The sequence below is a fragment of the Felis catus genome, chromosome B2, assembly GCF_018350175.1.
Source record: "Felis catus isolate Fca126 chromosome B2, F.catus_Fca126_mat1.0, whole genome shotgun sequence".
Lineage (NCBI taxonomy): Eukaryota > Metazoa > Chordata > Mammalia > Carnivora > Felidae > Felis > Felis catus.
This window is the reverse complement of record NC_058372.1, coordinates 101,054,417-101,078,634: the sequence shown is the minus strand read 5'-3', so window position 1 is coordinate 101,078,634 and position 24,218 is coordinate 101,054,417. Positions and strand designations below refer to the sequence as shown.

The window sequence follows — 24,218 nt, the reverse complement described above, 5'->3', positions numbered from 1 at the left end:
TCTCATAATTACCAACATAAAAGTTTTAAAATTTCCAATAGTATTATCCTGAATTTTTTAGATGCACTAATAGCAACAAGTTTTTTTTAGTAGAAATTCTGGTTTTTGATGATATTATTGATTCTTTTAAATTTATTTCTGTACATGGTAGCTTAGGTAACATTGAGCTAACTGCTTTCAATTATGTTTTGCTAGAAATAATTTCCCCACATTGGAGATAATTTACAAATAAAACAAGAGAAAAAAAACAAAGTGCAAGTTAAGAAGAATAGCCTGAAAAATTAACCTCCAAAACTGTTGAGATATAAATGTTGGGTTAATCCACTGCTTCCTAAATTATGGCTCTTGGAACACTAGCTCCATAACACTAAATGAAACAGCTCTATTGTCTGGGAAATCAGTAATTAAACAAGTTAAACAAGTTTCTATAACCCAGATCTCAGTTCTTAAATTTTACAGAAGTTCATTACAAATTTCCAAGGGAAAAACATAATACGAAATATTTCCCACATTCCTTTGGCTTCAAAGCCCTTGTATTTATGCAGTCACTCTCAGTTCTAAAGTTCTGTGGAACACACACTGGAAATCCAGAGGTAATTAACATGTTCCACAAACTGCAATTATAAACTAGAATGATTCCTACTTCTAAAATGCCTAGCAGTGGATATTTTAGGTACCGTTATTATATAAGGATTTATTCCAATTGGAAGGATCTTGGAGATGGTCAACACAGAAGGGACATTGCTGAAGAAAGGTGAAGCATTGTTGACAGGCAACATGTACTATTTATTACTGATATAACCTCAAAACTTAATTGATTTTATTGACATTTCTCCTATTTTCAGTTTTTCATTCCAATGTATTTGAAATCACCAAGATGTTTTTTTTTCACTATCAACATTTAGCTACTTCCATTAACACAGACGTGAAAAATATATAAAAAGATTGTCCTTTCCATTCAAAGTATTTAAATTGTTAAAGCACAATGTTAATAGTACCTGTGACAGAAAAAAAAAAAAAAAGAACTGTGGCTCTTTTTCAATAGAGTCAATGTCCAACTAGCACCTTGTTTTTTTTTTTTTTCTATCAAAACTTATGTTTCCTAAGATTCTTTTAAAATCTACTGGGAAACTGGGGACCTGCCAGCTTATAAAAATATATCATTTTCAAATATATTATATAAAATTGTTGAATGTGTATGGAATTTGTTTCCACTAGGTGCCAAGCAATTAAAACGTGAACAAATGTTCATCTCTTGGTGACGGACTGAAGGAAGTTAAGAAACACAAATTATTAAAGGTTTGTAACTTTTAAATGTTGATACTACTAGCGCTTTTTCTTATATAATATCGAAAATGCTGCAGGGTAAATGCCTTTTCTTGTCCAGCAAGGTCTCAGTTTCAATAAATATCCTCGGTTCCTAAAGTAAACTTTGATGTACTATCTTTAAAAACATTTTTTTGGTCAAAAGGGGAGAGAGATATCCAGACTTAAGGTAGGATTTGAGCAGCTTCTGAGCAGGACCAGTACTTGGAATTTGACCCTCTTGCCCATCTCTTTACCTTCATAAACAGCATCATTCCCTTTGATATTAAAGAAGATTCTCTCTTGAAGCAGATACTATTATTATAAATACAAATACCTTATAGTAGAAATAACGTCAAATGATAGGAGTCAACTAAGAACAAGGTCCTTTGCTTAGAAATGATGAGAGGGCAGAGGGGAGGGAGGAAAATGGTATGTATGGAGAAAAGGTTTACCTCCTTAAAAAATATCTTCCTAATGAACACAGAATTTTTCACCTGCAGAACCCCTAATGGCAAATAAGATTGCAGAAAAGATCCTGGAGAAGCAGGTGATGGGTCCCATTTTTTTACTGTGTCCAGCATTATTTTGCATGTTTGAACAACAGCCTTTTTAAATGAAACAATTTATTAAATTTAAAACATTTTTTTATGTTTGAGCGGTTAATATATCAACCCAGGAACCAGAAACTAAAGCAGAAATAAGACCACAGAGCTGTCCATCTCGTGTGGCCCACCCAGAGGTGAGTTGTTGGGCTGATTCAGAAACCAACACTTGACCCGTGGGGGCAGAAGTAGACCCAATCTCTGCTCTGCCCCGCACAAAGATCTGAAGGAGGATCTCTTTTTCTGCCTAAATTTAGTGGAAATTTCACAAGGACACCAACGGTGAATGAAATAAAATAGGTAAACAAAAGTACATTATCAATCTTCTCAGGAATGGAAAACCCAAAGGAAACACCTCTGAGTTAATGCATCAGCACTGAACGTAAAGTGAATACAGAAAATCTTTGTTAACACAACATTAAAGTATTTCGTACAATTGATGGACCTTAAAGATTAAGTAATGTGGTGAACATTTTTAAAGAAAATGCTGTCACTTCTTAAATTACTAAAGTGTTATCAGCAGAACACTTAAAAATGAGATCAATTACTCCTTTTTGTAATGTACATCTTAAACCACCACACTTTTATTACCATCGGTTTTCTCAAGGTATGAATGCTGTTCAAGGATAAAAATTCACTTTTTCTTCCTAATCTGGAAAAAAAAAAAAAATATATATATATATATATACATATATATATACACACATACATATTTAAATAGAACAACCATCACCCATGGAACCACCACTCATAATTGAGTCTGCCACATGTGACACTAAAATTTTTCTTCACTGGAGAAAATAAAATATTAAAATTAAATAAATGTTTCCCCAGTTTTATTCCCTACCCCTTCTCCATAACCCCCCAAAAAAACATTAACCAGAATATCCAGGCACTTAAAAAAATAATCATGCTACACATGTATATATCCATATATAATTTTTTACTTTTAAATTTTACTTGGAGGACATCATTGCTAAATAATTTTGTGCAAGATGGACTCTTATTCAATATTATTTTTCATCTTATCTGTCCATATTGGTACATAGATCTAGTTTATTCATTTTAACTGCAGCAAAATATTCAAATTTTATTTTTGATTTATTTCTCAACGAATTTATTTTAAATGAGTTTTAAATCATGACTCTTACTCAATATTATTTTTCATCTTGTCTATCCATATTGGTACATAGATCTAGTTTATTCATTTTAACTGCAGCAAAATATTCAAATTTTATTTTTGATTTATTTCTTAACGAATTTATTTTAAATGCGTTTAAATCATGACTTTTTCTGCCTCCTTGTTTTCCTCCCTTCCTGGCCTCTGATCCCAACGTACACAGATACACCACACACTCACTCATTCACTCACTCACAGTTTTTATTTCAATCCTCCCAAACCCCAAATTCTGTTGGTGACTGCTCTGGAATCATCCTTCCCTGGCTTTAAGGATACAATAGCCTGAGATACAGAGTTGGGCCAGGAAATACCTGATCTCTTGTCGTTTTGTCAGTTCCCGGACACAGTAATTACATGTAACTCAGAAACTTTCTGCAACTGGATGTAAGCGAGTGAAAACTTGGGGACTATGTTTGGAATGTCCTGTTAGTTTTCCCAAAGGGTTAAGAGGTAAAATGGCATTTTAGCAACAAAAACTAACAGATAGGGTGTATGAATCACTGACTTCACAGGGTGTTTCCATTAATAATGGTTTTCAGCTGTATACTTTGGAAAGGGAAGTGAAAAGGAAGGGGTGCTCATCAGCTCACACAGATAACTGAACTCTCTCAGAAAGCTTTGCTGTTGGAGTTGACATTGTTTTGGATGAAAAAAATGCTACAGCTTCCCTGTCCCTAGTTTCCATTACTTCCATTTCTGGATTTAACTAGTATTACATTCTCTTCTTTCACACACACACACACACACACACACACACACACACACAACGAGTACCTACAAGGTCAAACTACAAACCTGAATGTTCCAAATAATTTATATTTTTATGAGTAAGATTTTATTTGTTCTACATATTGTGACAAATCTGTTACTTCCACCTATTCATGCTTCAGTACTAGATGTCAGTCAATTAAAATAATTAAGTGCCTGGGAAAAGAGCAACTCAAGCTAGTTTTCATCCCCTCCCCTAAAAAAAAAAAAAAAAAAAAAAAAAAAAAAAAAAAAAAAAAAGATTTACTTTTTAATTACCCACAGGCTAATGATTATATTTACAGAACTTCCTATATCACAGTGATTTTACATTGCACGATTTATGTGAGCAAAACTGTCCTACAGAACCTGTACAATAAAACAAGCAACAACAAAAAGCAAAAATGAACCTTGTTCTCAGGGAGTTTACATTCTAATAAGTGAGATGACACAGCCAGAAATGAAAGTAGCATGGACCGTAAACATACTTTAATAGGGAGGAAGAAAGAGTTCTATCAACTATACTCATCAGGAATAGAAGCATCTGGACACAAGATAGGATAGGAGACTCAGAATTCTAAATTTTAGTCACTATCCTGGCTCTACTCTTACTGATTAGCAGCACACCTGACACAAGTGAACCCCTGTTTATTTGCTGTATAGACTTGAGAACATCACAGCTTCTCAGACTCTTGGTTCCTATCCCACGAAAGGGATAAGAGATAATTCATAAAATTCTTGTGATGATCAAATAAAATAATTTGCATGAAAGCCTATTATAGTAAGTTTTAAGGTACAAGAAATATACTGCATATTCTCTGAGTAATTTAAAAATATGAGTCACAGAATTATTAAAGCTTGTGCTTCATAATATGAAGCTAACTGTCCTACGAATAGCCTATGGTTGAGAATTTTTTTAATGTTTATTTATTATTGAGAGACAGAGCATGAGCAGGGTAGGGGCAGAGAGAGGAGGAGACACAGAATCCAAAGCAGGCTCCAGGCTCTGAGCTGTCAGCACAGAGCCTGACGCGGGGCTCCAAACCATGAACCATGAGATCATGACCTGAGCTGAAGTCAGACGCTTAACCAACTGAGCCACCCAGGTGCCCCTATGGTCGAGAATTTAAAAAAAGAAAAGACACAGCTCATTGTTATCCTCTTTCTGTGGCTGCAACCATTCCCCAGCCCACCTCCTCACACTCCCCTAGGGGTTAAGAGGTAGCTGACCTTCCAATCTTGGAGCTTCCCTTTCCCTGAGTGAATAGGACTTTTCCAGGAGAACATAAAGCACAGATTACCTCGATGTTTATAATCTGACTCTAAATTCAAACCAATCAGTGTCTCCTCTGTCAGCCCCAGTACCATGGGCTCCGAAAGGAAGATTTAACAACTGGATTTTGTAAAGCTGTGGTGTCATCTGTGATTTTAAATATTCATTCTAGACCAAAGTTCTTGCTAGGAACAATGGTGTATACTACCTACAATTTCCATGTTGTGTGGTAGCCTAATAGATGCAGAGAAAGCATTTGACAAAATACAGCATCCTTTCTTGATAAAACCCCTCAAGAAAGTAGTGATAGAAGGAGCATACCTCAAGATCATAAAAGCCATATATGAACGACCCAACACTAATATCATCCTCAATGGGGAAAAACTGAGAGCTTTCCCCCTAAGGTCAGGAATAAGACAGGATGTCCACTCTCGCCACTGTTATTCAACATACTATTGGAAGTCTTAGCTTCTGCAATCAGACAACACAAAGAAATAAAAGGCATCCAAATCGGCCAGGAGGAGGTCAAACTTTCACTCTTCTCAGATGACAGGGTAGTCTATATGGAAAACCCAAAAGATTCCACCAAAAAACTGCTAGAACTGATTCACGAAGTCAGCCAAGTTGCAGGATATAAAATCAATGCAAGGAAATCGGTTGCATTCCTATACACCAACAATGAAACGACAGAAAGAGAAATCAAGAAATCGATCCTATTTACAATTGCACAAAAAAACATAAAATACCTAGGAATAAATCTAACCAAAAAGGTGAAAAATCTATACACTGAAAACTACAGAAAGCTTATGAAAGAAATTGAAGAAGACACAAAAAAATGGAAAAAGATTCCATGCTCCTGGGTAGAAAGAACAAATATTGTTAAAATGTTGATACTACCCAAAGCAATCTACATATTCAGTGCAATTCCTATCAAAATAACACCAGCTTTCTTTGCAGAGCTAGAACAAACAATCCTAAACTTGTATGGAATCAGAAAAGACTCTGAATAGCCAAAGCATTCTTGAAAAAGAAAACCAAAGCAGGAGTCATCACAATCCCGGACTTCAAGCTATACTACAAAGCTGTAATCATCAAGACAGTATGGTACTGGCACAAGAACAGACACTCAGATCAATGGAACAGAATAGAGAACCCAGAAATGGATCCACAAACATACGGCCAACTAATCTTTGACAAAGCAGGAAAGACTATCCAATGGAATAAAGACAGTCTCTTCAGCAAGTAGTGCTTGGAAAACTGGACAGCGACATGCAGAAGAATGAACCTGGACCACTTTCTTACACCATACACAAAAATAAACTTAAAATGGATGAAAGACCTCAATGTAAGACAGGAACCCATCAAAATCCTCAAGGAGAAAGCAGGCAAAAACCTCTTTGATCTTGCCTGCAACACGTCTCTGGAGGCAAGGGAAACAAAAGCAAAAATGAACAACTGGGACCTCATCAAAATAAAAAGCTTCTGCACAGCAAAAGAAACAATCAGCAAAACTAAAAGGCAACTGACAGAATGGGAGAAGATATTTGCAAATGACATATCAGATAAAGGGTTAGTATCTGAAATCTACAAAGAACTTATCAAACTCCACACCCAAAAAACAAATAATCCAGTGAAGAAATGAGCGAAAGACATGCATAGATAACTTCTCCAAGGAAGACATCCAGATAGCCAACTGACACATGAAAAAATGCTCAACATCACTCATCATCAGAGATATACAAATCAAAACCACAATGAGATACCACCTTACACCTGTCAGAATGGCTAACATTAACAACTCAGGCAACAACAAATGTTGGTGGGATGCGGAGAAAGAGGATCTCTTTTGCATTGTTGGTGGGAATGCAAGCTGGTGCAGCCACTCTGGAAAACAGTATGGAGGTTCCTCAAAAAACTAAAAATAGAACTACCCTATGACCCAGCAATTGCACTACTAGGCATTTATCCAAGGGATACAGGTGGTCTGTTTCAAAGGGACACATGCACCCCCATGTTTATAGCAGCACTATCAGCAATAGCCAAAGTATGGAAAGAGCCCAAATGTCCATCGATGGATGAATAGATAAAGAAGATGTGGTATGTATATACAATGGAGTATTACTCGGCAATCAAAAAGAATGAAATCTTGCCATTTGCAACTATGTGGATGGAACTGGAGGGTATTATGCTAAGTGAAATTAGTCAGTCAGAGAAAGACAAAAATCATATGACTTCACTCATATGAGGACTTTAAGAGACAAAACAGATGAACATAAGGGAAAGGAAACAAAAATAATATAAAAACAGGGAGGGGGACAAAGCATAAGAAACTCATAAATATGGGGAACAAATAGAGGGTTACTGGAGGGGTTGTGGGAGGGGGAATGGGCTAAATGGGTAAGGGGTATTAAGGAATCTACTCCTGAAATCATTGTTGCACTATACACTAACTAATTTGGATGTAAATTTAAAAAATTAAACTAAAAAAAAAAAAGAAAGAAAAGATATCCAGGTCTGGAAATAAGGCACAGCACCATAATGACAGTGATCAAGAGACAATGAGAAACCTGTTCTCACAGTTTAAACATCTGAATCACACCTTCAGAGATAACATGTATTGTCCAAGAATAGGAACATTCTGAGCATTATGGCATTGACCAAACTTTCTATACAAGTCCTCAAAACAGGCATTGTGTGACTGCATCATGTCAGTAGACCATACTTCATGTACTAGTCTATAACATTTCAGTAATGGTATAAAAAAGAAGAAATGTGACTAAATCTAAAAGGAAGATGGCAAGGATTATCTGAGAAGGATGGGAAGGGGAAGGGGAAGGGGAAAGGGAAGGGGAAGGGGAAGGGAAGGGAAGGGGAAGGGAAGGGAAGGGAAGGGAAGGGAAGGGAAGGGAAGGGAAGGGGAGGGGAGGGGAGGGGAGGGGAGGGTGATGGAATGACCCTGAATTAAGCAGGTAAAACACTTTAACAAAAAAGAAAGAAAGAAAGAAAGAAAGAAAGAAAGAAAGAAAGAAAGAAAGAAAGAAAGAAGAAAGAAAGAAAGAAAAGAAAGAAAGAAAGAAAGAAAGAAAGAAAGAAAGAAAGAAAGAAAGAAAGAGAAAGGATAATATTTGGTGATCAATCCATCTTGGCGTATTTAAAAGACACTATTTTATTAGGATATTTTACTATTTACAGACTTCCATTTAAGTGGAAATTGTGACCATATTAGTAGTAACCCTCCACATATAAATCAACCTAGCTCCAGCTACATGCAATTCTGCTCAGGTCAATAAAATGCTGGAATTTCAGCAAAAATTAAAAAATCAGTACGGCCTCATGAACAATGTCATTCATTTATTATCAATCCAACTATTTAGAACTTTTTCAATCTTTGGCTTAAAATCTTGTTCCTCATATATAGCATGCATCTAATCCATTTATCATTATGACATTTTGCACAGTGCTTAACCCACAGTCTTTGTTCTCTTCTCCTGGTGCTCATATCTTTCTGTGGTATCTGCCTAAACTGGTACGTTTGTGGTGCCATAAAACAAAATAGCATAGATAAGAAGTGATTATGAAGAATAGGGGTGATTTTAAAAATATAAAAGTTCTTGTGTCGGTAGTTTTGAAACAGTAAACGAGGTTTCTGATGATATATAAGTTGTTTTTCTGAAAGTACTTTCCGTATTTCACCTATCACCTAGCTCGCATTTTTCTGCCTTCTTTCTGTCTCTACTCTCCTCTACTTTCAGATGACCCTTTTTTCCTTTCTTTCTCTACTATTTTTTTTCCTTTTTCCCTCAACATTGGAGACTACTACTTTCAGATTGTTTTCTCCCTTCTTTCTCGTAGGATCTTTCGTGGGAAGTCTATTTGTGGGTGAACCCCAGCTTGTTTAGATGTAAGCAGAGGAAGACAGTCCAGATTCTCACCACAAGCCACATCTAAAAGTGAATCACTCTCAAGCAGATGGAGTTTCCCATAGGAACAATGTACTGTTTAGGGTTGTCATTCCAAACCAGAGTCAGCCACAAAGGAACCATAAACATGACCAACAATATGTCTTTTAAGTAAACATACAATAATTATCAACTACTGGAAAAGATCATTAAGGTCCAAGTCCCAAGAAATAAATTTTAAATGCATAAATTATATTGGTAGTTATAATATGGATCCCTATTATAACGTGAGCATCCAGAAAAGACAAAGGGCTGTATTTAATTTAGTTTAAACCTAATGTGCTAGGTATGAAAGAATTACTTTAAGTAAACAAGTGGAGAAAAATTAAGCAGTTACTCATCTGAGTAAAAGGCATGTGTGTGCGTGTGTGTGTGTGTCCACACACACACACCCGCACACACACACACGCGCGCACACACACGTATTCAGCTTCTCTAAAAGTTTGAAATTACATACAAATTTAAAAGTATATAAAAAAACACAGGTCACCATCAGCACTCCAAATTACCAACCATCCATTTTGCCCAGGAATAAGAGGTATCCTCGGGTGTAAACTTGAATCATTGTAACCAGGAAAGTTCCCGGCAAACCAGGGCAAGTTGGTCACCTTACTCCCCACATACAGGATGAGAATTTACATTGGACATGGAAGAGAGGAGTTTCCTTGCTGTTTGGTTTGAATGCTAAGAATTCTTTATGCATTTACAGAAGTATAAAAAGAAGACATGAATTGCACTGTTAAGAGTGTTTGGCACGCTGGAGTCTTAACTTGTTAGGGGAAATTATGGAAATTGATATTTACTGTGCACCCTCTTTTAAAAGAATGACATTTAGCTTATAAATGTGTAAGTTCAATCATCAGAAAATACAATCAATATGCAAAACGCTGTATTTGCATATAAAGAGATTGCCTCTTTATGTGAAAGATTAAAAGAAACCAATTTCCCTCATGCTGCTGTTTAGTACCTAATGAGGGATTTCAACCTATTTGAACTGAGATCACTCTTTAGCATCCCATCCAAAGCAAAGTATCATAGCTGGCATGCACAATACACTGATTCTAAAGGGAAAACAAATGAATAGCAAAATTGTATTTTCAAAACACTTTAAACAGCTTTGATGCTTAGAAAGTCAGTTCATTTTTGCCAAAAGTAATGCCCATTTTTCTTTGATCTTAAAAAAAATTCATCTTTAGGGCCGCCTGGGTGGCTCAGTAGGTTAAGCATCCAACTTTGGCTCAGGGCATGATCTCCTAGTTCATGGGTTCAGGCTCTGCATCAGGCTCTGTGCTGACAGCTCAGAGCCTGGAGCCTGTTTCAGATTCTGTTTCCCTCTCTCTCTGCCCCTCACCCGCTTGCACTCTGTCTGTCTCTCTCAAAAATAAATAAACATTAAAAAAAATTTAATGCATGTTTAGAGAAATGTTCTCAGATTAGTATATATTTCAGTTGAGAAAATTTTTGAAAAAAAGAGGCCAAAATCTCATCATATTACTACCATAAGTTCAGCATAAACCCATCTATAAATACACGTGAAGCTAAACGTAAGAGAGAAATTCTGAAAGATTTTTCTGCAAGATGTCTCAAATACCTGCTTTAAAATTCTCCTGCAAAAGAAGCTAGTAAAAAAGCTGTTGAATTTCACAAATATCTTCACACAGATAGTTTCTCCCTGCCAGCCTACAAACTACACCTCTCAGACTTTGGGACAAAATGTAAGGAAAAGCATCCTTTACTTCTCAAACTGTAGTTTTGCTTTTGGAGATGCAACATTGACTAGAGGAAAGTAATTCGGATCAGTGCTTTCAAGGACATAGATGAAGATTTCTAAACCTGGGATCCACAGATACAGTCTCAAGTATCAGGAGAGTACTGAGAGAATTTTGTGCATATGCATTCTTTCATTTCAGAGATAATGTCAATTGTTTCAACGAAGAGTCAGCACACTCTTTCTCTAAAGGACTGGATGGTAAATGTTTCAGGCTTTATGGGCCATACAACCTCTATCACAGCTACTTGACTCTGCCATTATAGCAAGAAAGCAGCCACAGGCAATAACAAAAAAAATTGACGCATGACTATGTTACAATAAAACTTTATTTAAAAATCGTGCGGGGAGGGGGGATTCAGATTAGGCCAGTAGACCAAAGTTTGATGACCTCTTATCTAAGTGAACATTTTACAACAGAATACTGTTATGAAACTTCACTGGTGTTTAGATTGTGTTTCGGAGAAGAATAGAGCCAAATAACATCAAGGCACGGTGTGTGAGTATGCCTTTATAAGTGATTCAAAAAGAGTAAGGTAGTGGAATAGGGAGCTCATTACACAGAACATGGCCTTAGAGGCATGCCAAACTAGAAAGCTCCTTTGCTCCGAGAGAGCAGTTTCACATTCATATTGCTTTGTGCAAATACTGTCACTACGCATGGCAACTTTCAATAATTTTCCGTCAGTAAATATATAAATGCAGTGTAAAGGACTTTTTTCTTTACCAGTATTTTTTTTTTTGGCATCATTTCGGGGAATATATGTTTATATTGATTTTCTCAACAAGACAGTCGAGCGGTAGTTAAAAGTAACTTTACTGTCACCATCATCACCGTCATCATCATCATCATCAAAGTAATAAAAAAAAAAAGTTTCATTACATAGGCATGATTGATTAATCATTGGCTAGGTGACTGAATTCATTTTCTAACCTCCCTTTCCTCCAACGGTATTGGGCTGAATCAAAGTTCCCACCTTCTAATCTGGCGCTTGTTCTTTTCAGTGAGCAGCTGCCTTCCTGAAGCTATCTAGTAGCCCACCTTGGCTCACCTCAGTAGCATAACGAAGACAGTCCTATCACTTAGGAAATGCCAAGGGTTTTCCTGTGCCAGGAAATGAGGACAAAGACCATATATATTGTTTTTTATGCCAGAAAACCTTTAGGAAATGAAAAGAATGCCAGTGAAAGTAGAGCTTAGGAAGCAAGGGAGAATGGTGTAAAACAGGAGTTGCCAAACTTTGCTGCACACTGGAATCATGTGGGTATCTTTAAAAAATAATGATGTCTGGGGGCGCCTGGGTGGCTCAGTTGGTTAAGCGTCCAACTTTGGCTCAGGTCATGATCTCACCATCAGTGAGTTCGGGCTGTGCATCGGGCTCTGGGCTGATGGCTCAGAGCCTGGAGCCTGCTTCCGATTCTGTGTCTCCCTCTCTCTCTGCCCCTCCCCTGCTCATGCTCTGTCTCTCTCTGTCTCAAAAATAAATAAACCTTTTAAAAAATTAAAAAAAAAATAGCAATGATGTCTGACTGCTACCTTCAGATATTCTCATTTAAATAGCAAAGTGTAAAACCAAGGCATCAGGATTTCTTTTCTTTTTTTTTTTTTTTTCCCTTAAAGCATACCATGTAAATCTAATGTCGAAAATGTTTGGAAACCACTGATATAAAGTAAGGTTGAAAGATAGACAAGGACTAAATCAGACATAACCTTATAGGGCAGGGTATAAATTTCTTCTAAGTGCAATGGGAAACCACTGGAAGTCTTTTTTTTTTTTTTTTTTTTTTTTTCAACGTTTATTTATTTTTGGGACAGAGAGAAACAGAGCATGAACGGGGGAGGGGCAGAGAGAGAGGGAGACACAGAATCGGAAACAGGCTCCAGGCTCTGAGCCATCAGCCCAGAGCCCGACGCGGGGCTCGAACTCCCGGACCGCGAGATCGTGACCTGGCTGAAGTCGGACGCTTAACCGACTGCGCCACCCAGGCGCCCCTGGAAGTCTTAAGTAGGGAGTGATAGAACTCAATTTATTTTTATAATAGCTATATGATATACTGTGAAACACAGTGAAATACAAGAATAAGAATGGGACAATGAAGACCAGTTAAAAGGGATGCTAATGTTAGAGTAGACATTGAGGCTCTAACAGGCTACCTGGAGGGCAGCAAGGAGGAAGTCATGGCCAGCCAGGCAAGGTCAGAGGCCTGTCCTGGTAGCACTCCACAAGAAGCTCAATCAAACCAGACAGGCCCAAGATGATGGATACTGTGACCAAATTAGGAAGAAAAAGCTTGAAACCCTGCTTATCACTCCAAATAATGAGTATTCTACCCCCTAGTTAACAATTGCAGATAAAAAGACAGAAACTCACGTCCCAGGGACGCAGCTGTCTCCTTCTCTTGAATTAGCCCACTCTCTTAGCTTGAAAGTGTACTTTTTGCTTTAATAAATTTTCCTGCTTATGTTACTCATCTGTGCTGTGTGTCTGTCCTTGAATTCCTTCTCTTCTTGAGACAAGACCAAGAATCTTCAGTGACTCTTCTGAGTCTGGCTGGGTTGAGGCCCCGGGGCCCAGGTCTCCCAGTTCACTCGATGACACTAAGAGGATGAATCAGAAGACTTGATTTATATTTTTAATGTTTATTTATTTATTTTGAGAGATAGAGAGCACGAGTGGGGGAGGGAGGGAGGGAGGGAGAGAGAGAGAGAGAGAGAGAGAGAGAGAGAGAGAGAGAGAGAGAGAGTCCCAAGCAGGCTCCATGCTGCCAGCACAGAGCCCAAGGTGGAGCTGGAACTCACAAAATGTGAAATCATGACCTGAGCCCAAATCAAGAGTCAGACACTTAACCAACTATGCCACCCAGGCGTCCGACTTGATTTATATTTCTTGAAGCATGGGTGATACAGAAGACTGGTGTCTGTCCCAGAGCTGAAGAATTTAAAAGCCTGGAAGTGGGTAAAGTGGATAATGGTAGCCAAGAAGACGGCTTCAGTGTGGGATATAATCTTTTCTATCAGCAAGTCGATGTGCGTGTTTTTCCTCTGAACTAGGGAAAAGTGACCTTGTGTCATACCTCAGTCAGACAAAGGGACTTTGTCCAGGAAGTGTGGTAGAGACCCAGGTATAGACGGACCAACAAGAGTTGAAAATTGTCAGTGGGAAAATGTCAGAGAACTACCAGTGAGCAGTCTTCAGTAATGGGAGAACCTCCAAAGAACCTATGCAGCCCACAACAGAAGGAAGAATCCATTGTACAACACTGGCCAAGCCAGACAGTGTTTCACCAGCTCACAACAGTCCCAGGAAAGTAAGGCCATTACTGCCCCTTACTTTCCCTTCTCTTCTTCGTTCCATCTTGGAGGAGTAATGGCATCTATACCTTGATTTTATGAACTGTGGGGGTAGAGGATCAGGGGCAGAAACACGAGGCAATAAAATAGAAAAGAAGTCTCCCATATCTCCTATTCCTAGCAGGCGCAAGCAGGGAGAGTGGTAGGGCCCCCAGAAGTAGAACTCATCAATATCGTTCTAGTTTCTTTTTCTAATTATGAAAGGCACAACTTCCAGACCCTTTCATTTACATGGGGCATGTGACTATGTGCAACTTTAGAAATGGGACTGGAAATGCCATGTGTCGCTTTCAAACGGTAGCAGCGAGAAGACTCTGTGTGACCCTTGCACAGCAGCAGTAAGGAGGTGCCATATCAAAATGGCAGCATCCCAAGGTAGATGGGTTGTGTTGCGGACTTACTGCAAAGAGGAGTTACTACTTTGGTCTGGAGAGGACTTAGGGTAAGTAAACAAACAAAAACAACCAAACAAACAAAAACCCAAAACTACTGGGGGTTTGTCTGTTACCACAGTATAACCTGATCCATCCTAATTAATACAAGGATGGAAGAGTTAACCTAGAATAAAATTCGGAGTTTCTATTACTACTTGGGACTGAACATACTAATTATTGGTCTAAAACTGTTTTAGGGGTCAAAGAGCCTAGAGGGCTTTATTATCTCGGAGCTTCTTTGAGATTTCATCCAAGGGCAGGGAAAAACTAGCACACAGAGATTTGCAGAGCAGTTGGGAGACAAAAAAGCATATTGCTTTATTATTTCGGCCTCAAAATGCATGCTTCTATTAGGCTGATTATGGAAGGTTTCTGGAAATTCTCACTAGCCTAGATCAACCTATTTAAGAGATCACTCCATGTAACAAGGAAAATATTAGTGCATAGATTTTTAAAAACAGGTTCACTTCCTTTGAGCTTCAGATATGGATAAGGTTAATTCACAAAGGAATGGAAAGGACTACCACCCTCCAGGAGTTAAGATTTTACGCCTCTGAAAGATTTTTTATAACTTGAATAGGCTGTCATGCCATCAACTAATTAAAAAGACAATTTTCATTGCCTTAGATTACTGTTGGCCATCTCTGCCATGGCAGTTGGGATGGAACACAATCACTGCCTCAGCTATGCTATTTGAATATCCATATGCATTGTTTAATTGTGGTAGATTGCAAAAATGGCCACAATTCTCGGCTTTTGGTCTTCTCTGTCCCTTCAATCTGGCCTAGTCCTTTGAGTTGATTTGGACAACAGTCTGAGGTGGAAGGAACAGAGTTCAAGTCCTAAGCCTAGGCTTGGCCTGGCTTCTTGGAATGCTGGAGTTGCCATGTAAATAGGTCTAGGCTAGCCTGCCGGAGGGTGAGATGCGTGCAGCCCAATCACTTTTGTTGTCCCAGCTGGTGACCAGCCACCCTCCAGAGAGACCTCTGCCGGGCAGACCTTTAGGTGGCTGCCAACACATGTGGAATCCCAGCTACGACCAGACGAACTAGAAGAATAGAACTCCCCAGCTGAGACCTGTATGCAAGACCCACAAGATTATGAGCAGAGTAAATGGATGTTTTGATTCATTAACTTTTGGATGATCAGTGAAATGATAAAAGTGGTTGAAAAAATAGGGATGGAATACATATTGTTTGTAAGGAACTCTGCTAATTAATTACAAATGGTGACAGAAAGGAAAGGCTTATTATTATGGAACAAATGCCAGGTGTCATAAATGCTACATTTAGGCAGAGAGAGTTAGGTTTTATGGCTGTGCATGTTTAGGTCTTGTATTAGTCAGCTTGGGCTATCATAACAAAATACGATAGACTGAGTGGCTTCAACAACAGAAATTTATTTTCTCACAGCTCTGGAGGCTGGGAAACCTAGAGTCAAGGTGCCAGCTCAGTGGTTCCTGGTAAGAATGTTTCCTGGCTTGCAAAGGATCCTCTTTTCATTGTGCCCTCACATGACAGTGTCTCCTCATCTTATAAGGGCACGAGCCCCATAGAATGAAGGCCCCACCCTTATGATCTCACATAAATACGGTCATCTCTGTCACATATATGTCTGTATACCCATGCATCTGCTTCTGGGCTCTCCATTTTATTTCATTAGTCTATCTCTGTACTCACACCACATTATCATAGCTCTGTAATTAGTCTTTTGCAAGTAAAAGTAGTCTTTAAATCAGATCATATTTGATAAAGCAAAATAGAAAATTAATTTTCAAAGTGCACATACACATCTTACTTGGCATTTTTATTATTTCCCTTCTCACATATTTTTATTTTTATATTTTAGAAATAAATTGTCAACTTGTAATATTATTTGAATAACAAAATAGAAACAGTTAGATAAAGTAAATGGCAAAGAATGTTTCAAGTCTATTAGATATTCCTACACTAAAGTTTTACTACAATGCATATACAAAGGCCTTTATACAAATTTTGTATTTTTCACTGTGCAATGCTGAGGAAGTATTGCTGTTATACTGTTTTACATTTGAAGTGCTTTATATTTTCTTCATGAAACAATGCTTTAAAGTATACATATTAAAACATAAAAGTTACATGTTAAAACATAAAAGAATGAAAAACTCAATTCTAAGAATATTACTGGCGGACTACTAGTATATTTTTTCATAATTTATACTCCAGCCGAAGCCAACAGATATAGATCATTTGCTCCCCCTGACATCCTGAAGATATTTTCCTGTGTTGATAATTTTGTCTTTTCCACTCAGATCTTTAATCAGCCCAGACTTGATTTTATGTGTGTTGTAAAATAGTATTTTGATTTGTTGTTCAGATGGATACATTTGGTCTGAACAGTATTTTTGGAAGAGATTGTTCATCGTCCACCAATCTTTCAGGCCATCTCTGTCACATGTATGTCTGTATAACTATGCATCTGCTTCTGGGCCCTCCATTTTATTTCATTAGTCTCTCTCTGTACCCACACAACATTACCTTAATTATCATAGCTGTGTAATGAGTTTTAATATCCAATAAAGCAAGTCTTTGCACTAATTCCTCTATTTCAACACTGTCTAGTTATACGCACCCTCTGACTTTACATATAAATTTTAGAATCAGCCTGTCAATTTCCATGGCAAGAACATGCTATGATTCTGACTGGAATCATTTGGGGGGAATAAATTAATATAATTTATCTTTTCACTTACATGTTGGTTAAAGTCTTTTAATAAATCTTAAAATTTTTCTCACAGAATTCTTGAACACATTCCGCCAGGTATGTTTTTACGTAGTTTGTATGCTTGGTGTTATTATAAATGTTACCTTTAAACTTTCTGTTTGTATTCTTACATTTATTACCGTAACTTAGAAACATAATTTATTTGACTATGCAGATTTTTATTTAGCAACTTCTCCTTACTCTTGTATTGATTGCAATAATTTATTTGTAAGTACTTTTGGTTATTCCTTTGCAAATGATTTGCAAATGAGTTTTTATTTCCTAATTCTTTCCAATCCTTACACACTTATTTCTTTTTCTTGTCATTCTGCACTAGTTAGAAACACTGGTAAAATATCAAATAAAAGAGGTATTGCTGGGAATCTCAGTCTTCTTTCTGAACTCAGAGGTAGAGCCTTCAGTGGGTTCTCACTGTGTATAAAGTTTACCATTGATTTAGAGTCATATTAAGGAAGTTCCCCTCTGTGTCTAATTTTTCAATAACATCAACATCAATGAATTAAGTGCTCTTTTTGTAATTGTTGAGGTATCTTATGATCTTTAATTTCATAATAGGGAAAATTATACTAATTAACTTTTTCATATTGATACAACTTTATCTTCCTGAAGTAAAATCAACTTTGTCATCATGGATTATGCCACTTACATTTTATATATATGTTCTAAATGCTTTTTGCTAATCATATTACTTATGATTTTTGCACCTATGTTTCATAAATAAATTTTGCTCATAATTTTCTTTCTTTACTATCTTTGTTGCATTATGGTATTAAAATCACACTAGCCTCATAAGTAAGTTTTCAGTGCCCTGAAAAAGTTTGATTAAGATTGAAATAATTTGTTACTTGAACACTGGTTTGACTTGATAGAGACTCTGTGCTTGGGATTTTCTTAGTGGAAATATTTTTGACTACTGATTCAATTTTCTAGTAATTACAAGACAATTCAGCCCTTCTAATTCTTCTTTAGGGACATTTGCTTATATATATTTTTTTCTGAAAATTGGTCAACCTAGTTGAATTTTTTAATTTATAGCATAAAATTTTTATAAAACTGTTACAAATATTAAAAATCTCAGAAATACCCAAATGAGTTATAACTTAGGTCCACACAAAAACTGCACATGGATATTTATAACAGCTTTACTTATGATTGCTAAAACTTGGAAGCATAACATGTCCTTCATTAGGTGAATGGATAAAAAACTGTGGTGTATCCATGCAATGAGATATTTTTCAGCAATAAAAATAAATGAGCTATCAAGCCATGAGAAGACATGGAGAAAGCTTACATGCATGTTGGCAAGTGAAAGAATTCAATCTGAATAGGCTGCATACTGTATAATTTCTATTATAGAACATTCTGGAAAAGGTGAAACTATGAAGACAGTAAAATATCAGTGGTTGCCAGAGGTTGGGAGAGGCAGAGGTAAGGGTGTACAGAGAGCACAGGGGATTTTTAGAGCAGTGAAACTATCCTTCATGGTACTGTAATGTAGAGATATATATTACACATTTGTCAAAACTCATAGAATACACAGAACAAAGAGTGAACTCTAAACTGTTAACTTCAGATAATGATGTATCAACATGGGCTCATCAATTGTAACAAATATTCACATTAATGCAAGGTTTAATAATAAGGAAAATTATGCTCAGGGGAGAGAATGGGTGTATGGGAATTCTCCATATTTTCTGCTCAGTTTTCTGTAAACTAAAACTAATAGAAAATAGTCTATCAACTTAAAAAATAAATAAATAAGTATTGTATTAATTTACCTCTTCTCATAAGATGTTTCCTAGTTCCTTTTACAATTGCATCAACCTTTAAACATATTTTTCCATTGGTATATTACATTTTTATAATGATGGAATCCACAGCTGCCTAAGTCTTGGACCTAGTTTCTTCTTTTACAAACTCTTTATGTACCATTGAAACACTACATTTTTTCCTAATTGACTTATTTTTATGGGTATATTACTTTGAGAGACAGTTTTAAGAAACGTTCTCATTAATGTTGATTTCCTTCCTGAATAACCATTTTTTAATTAGAGCTTTATTATTGTTGGCAAATTGCAATATTTTTCAAGGTCAATAACATTTGCTAAGCACCAGCTGCACCAACTCAGATAATTCTTAGCTTACCTCAGTGTATTTTTGCTTAAAATGGTCAATTTAATAAATTTATTTATTTACAGTAACACCGCTGGTCACATAAATCCATCAGAGCAGATATTCTGCAACTTTAGACAAGTTCCATAACCCTGATATATTAATATTTTCCCAATGATCATGGGCAACAGAAAATAACCAATTTAGGCAATTAAACAAAAGTATATGTCTCAGGACACCCTATTTCATGTTCTCTTTCCTTTTGAATGCAACCCATCTGCACAAAAATGAAAACTTATGTATATAGCCCTCTGGTTGCCTAAGAGAATCTGGTTTTGTTTTACTTGAGATGTTAGGTTAATATGATTTTCTTGAACTTCAGAATTCAATCCACCCTTTTTATTTTGGACAGAAATTTTCCCCTTAAATTACAAATGATCTACAAAGTTAAAGGAAGCCATAAGTTTGATTCTTTTGCATTGAGTTAAATAGCAAGTTGAAAATATCAGGCTTATTTTATAATATTCTCTGTAATTTAGCAGAAAATTCATATTCTGAGATTAGTTATAATTTTTTCTAGTATTTGATTCACATTTTTTCTTTTGTTTATTAAATTTGTGGGAACCACATGCATGAAAGTCACAGGAAAAAAATCTATCTTAATACACACATTTTGAGGTTTAGTTTAGAATTCAAGTTCTTTTATTTAGGATACACTCAAAACGAATTAAATTATTCCTGCTTAAAATTCCAAAATATTATGAACTATAATACTAACAGGAAGAAATTATGAAAATAATCTTTTCTTCTTTGATAATGTACTCATGTCTTGGACTTCATTGTACATTTTCACCGATAGATCTTGGGCACAGAATTTCTACTTAGTTAGCCTGGAGCAGGCATTTTTTTAACTTTCTTGAATAAAAAAAGAAACGACTCATAGTTCGATACTTACCTTTTAAAAATGACCTCTGAGGTGCCTGGGTGGCTCAGTCAGCTCAGTGTCAGACTCTTGATTTCAGCTCATGTCATGATCTCACAGTCCTGAGATTGAGCCCCCTGGTGGGGCTTCGGCTGAGAGTGTAGCCTGCTTCAGATTCTCTCCCTCCCTTCCACTCTGCCCCTCCCCCCCTTTGTGAGGGCACTTGCACACATGCATGAGTGCACAGGCACATGCTGTCTCCCTCTCTCTCTCTTTCTCTTTCAAAAAAATTAATAAATAAAATAAATAAAAATGACCTCTGAAATTCAAATTCTATAAAAATTTCTAAAAATCAAATGTCTACACTAGGTCAGTTGATGAGAAAACAATTGTGGAATTACCATCATTGAATCTGTCAGGGTTAATCAAGGGGAGAATCCAAACCAAGTAGTTTAATTGAGGACATTAATACAGACTACTAGCTACAAAGGAGGAGGAAGGTCTACAAGACAATCAGGGAATGGTGAAGACACCCAGAATTTCACATCAGCAGCCAAAGATTAGTGTCAGACAAAAGTCATTGTATCTATCTATCTCTATATATCTATATATATATATATATAGATATATATATCTAATATATATACATATGTATACATATACATATATAAATATATATATGTGTATATATATATGTATATGTATATATATATATTGAGATAGGGAGGAGAAGAGAGAGAGGGAAAGAGAGGAGAAGCCCAAGCAGGCTCTGTACTGTCAGCACAGAGCCAGACACAGGGCTCAAACTCACTAACTGTGAGATCATGACCTGAGCCGAAATCAAGAGCCCGACACTTAACAGACTGAGCCACCCAGGTGCCCCAAAAGTTATTATAGAGTTGGAGAGACATCTAGGGTTGATGCTTCAAAGGCCCAAGAATACAGAGCATCTAGACAGAAGCTGGAACCACAGAGAAAGAGCCACTCATGAAAGTAAGGCCCAGGTGGGGACTGGGATCATGGCAAGGAATGGCTCAACAGAAATTGTGGCCAGAGAGAAGGTCTGCTAGAAAGGGATGGAATTATGGAGACTCAGTCTATGCTAGATATATAGCCAAAAGCCAAGAAAAAAGGCAGTGAAGTAACCTGGCTTCTCTCCCTTAGTCCTCCACTTTTTCTATTTGGTCTCCCATTAGCCATATCTATCCAGAAAACAAATGGCAAAGGGGGTATGGAAAATCAAGTTTATGGAAATCAGGACCCTGAGACACTGAACAGAAGAGTAACAAATTAATCTTTTCTCAGAGTGAAATAGTCATGATCTGGGGGAATTTGACAGAATATCTAGAAGTAAGGACTAGGAAAAGATTAAGAAATGTAGGGTTAGGATATACATATGTATATGTACATGTATATGTATGCATATGTATAACGACTATCAGTAATGTAACAGACAAATATTTACAGTGTTAGCGCTTATATTAAGTTTTATGTCAAAGAAAAATTCTCAGGGATGTTTTAAAAACATATACAAGTTCTTGCATCAGTAGGAAATCTTGTTTTATGAAGTTCTTGGCAAATTTCTTACAAGGGCAACCTCTTATTGACTGCATGTGATGTGCCATCATGCACAGGGCTATACATGCACTTTCTCATTTCATCTTCACAAGAACTCTATGAAGTAGACACTATTGTTGTCATTTTGCAGATGAAGGGAGAAAGACTAATTGTCTGAGGTCGCAGTGGTGGTACGTGGGAGAATTCCTATTCAAAGCCCTGTTTCCTGATCTCCAAGCTCTGTCTTGGTCACCATGTAATTCTGCCCCAGTCAGTGCTGCTTGAATGAAGCTTCATTATGTGTTATTCTTAATCACCTTTCTGAGCAGATGGCTTTCTCCCACTTCCACAAAGCTGGATCACAATAATGATGGTTAAAATTAAATAGGTGTTTTATATTCAACCCACACACAGAAGATGAAACCATTCCTGCTTACATGAGATTTTAAAGACTATCTATGTACAGTTTTATCTCTTTAATCATCTGTAACTACGCTGTTATTCTCTAAGATGGCTAAGGGGATAGATAGACTGAAGCAGAGAAGGAAAGCATTCATCTACAGGCAGGGACTAACCTTCACCCAAAGCAGCCTCCAAAGTTGCTTAGCTTCCAGGACCTTGCTGGTTTTGCCTTGCCAGTCCTAAAGTGGAAAAGCATTTGGTGGTCAACACTGACCCACATTGCTACCTTTCCCTGGTCAAAGGAGGCTTAGCTGATGACCATGTCCTCATCCTGCCCATCGGACACTATCAGTCAGTGATGGACCTTTCATTCAGCAAGATGGCGGAAGAGGTGGAGGAGTAGAAGACTACACTGAGGCCTTTCTTTAAGAGTTGAAGGAAACAGTGTGTTTTATTTTGGAGAAATTATAAGAGCTATCACCTCCAGCTACAGGTCATTTTCGTGCCACTCAGCCACTGCTTCGAGAATGGCATTAAAGATGCCTTCGTTACCCAGGCGAAGGAACAACAAATAGAACCAGCTGTTGGAACTCCAGAGCACTCTGACATCAAGCCCATTGCACAACCGAGAGCAACATATATTTATGTTGAACTTGACAGAGGAGAGAAACTTCTCCACAGAATTAAAACAAAAATTTTTCCCTTGCAGTTGAGAAGGAAGGTGCTGGCCAGTGAAGCCATTCTTAATATCTCTGACTGGTCTGACTGGAGGCAGTGTCAGACAAGCAAGGTAAGAGGTGACCCTGGCTTATAGCTTCTGGAGAGACTTTGAGCCTTTTGACTTCATTCTGGATGACTAAGCAAAAGGAAAGCCACTTTATGAATTTCACAGGAAGTAGTAGCAACCTGTTTTTAAAGAAACTAGTTTCTCAGGAGACTCTCATGGAAACTGTCTGCAGCAAAAAGGCCTAATATTGAAATTTTTTTTGGAAAAAGTCACATTCTAGGTTGAAAACCTTATGTTAAAAGCCTGTCTGTTATCCAGCTCCAAGTACAGATTGTGTTTATCAACATTAAAAATAAAATCAAGAAAAAAAAACCATTTAAATTATCAAATAAAATCCAAATGCTTTACCATGAAAAAAAAATGCATCTGGAGTAGGGTTAACACAAATTCTGATATTTTTGCTTTGTACTAAATTAGCAGGTATCTGGTTGACTATTTATTTATTTATTATTAATTGCTGATACAGTGATACTGACAGGGTGTGTGTGTGTGTGTGTGTGTGTGTGTGTGTGTGCTGTAGGGAAGGGTGTAGCATGCTATTCCAGAACTCTTTCTCAAAATTGAATAAGACAATGGCATTCTAGAACCTGATTTTTAATGGGTATCAGTACTCAGAAAAATAAAAGATATGCTATTTACTAACCAAATTTCATCCTTATATATTCCTTTACAATGCTACCCAGATGACAAACTGAACATGTTTCTTGAAAAAATGTCCCTGGCGGAAAAAAAGGAAGTAAAGAGAAGAACCTCACTCTTCAGTTGCACCCATTCAGCATCATGAAAATCTGTGGGGCCAGCATGGCATTCGGTAAAGGGCACTTATCAAGGACTCAGGGGTCCCACCTGTGCTCCTCCTTAACTCTATGACCTTGGACATGTTACTTGGCTTCCTCTGATCACAGTCATTTCTCCACAGGGGGAAGCGACTACTTCCTGCTTTTCTACCTCAAACACAGGTGAGGTAGGGAAATGTAAGATGAGATGATTGATGTTAATATACTTTGCAAACTAAAATGATATAGAAGTTTAAGTTATCGTAAAAATTCTCC

General features: G+C 37.1%; 1 pseudogene; it reads left to right on the top strand.

The window, feature by feature from the left end:
* Nucleotides 1-14,548: 14,548 nt before the first annotated feature.
* LOC105260597 lies at nt 14,549-23,835 on the top strand (annotated as a pseudogene).
* The last annotated feature ends 383 nt before the right edge of the window (nt 23,836-24,218 follow it).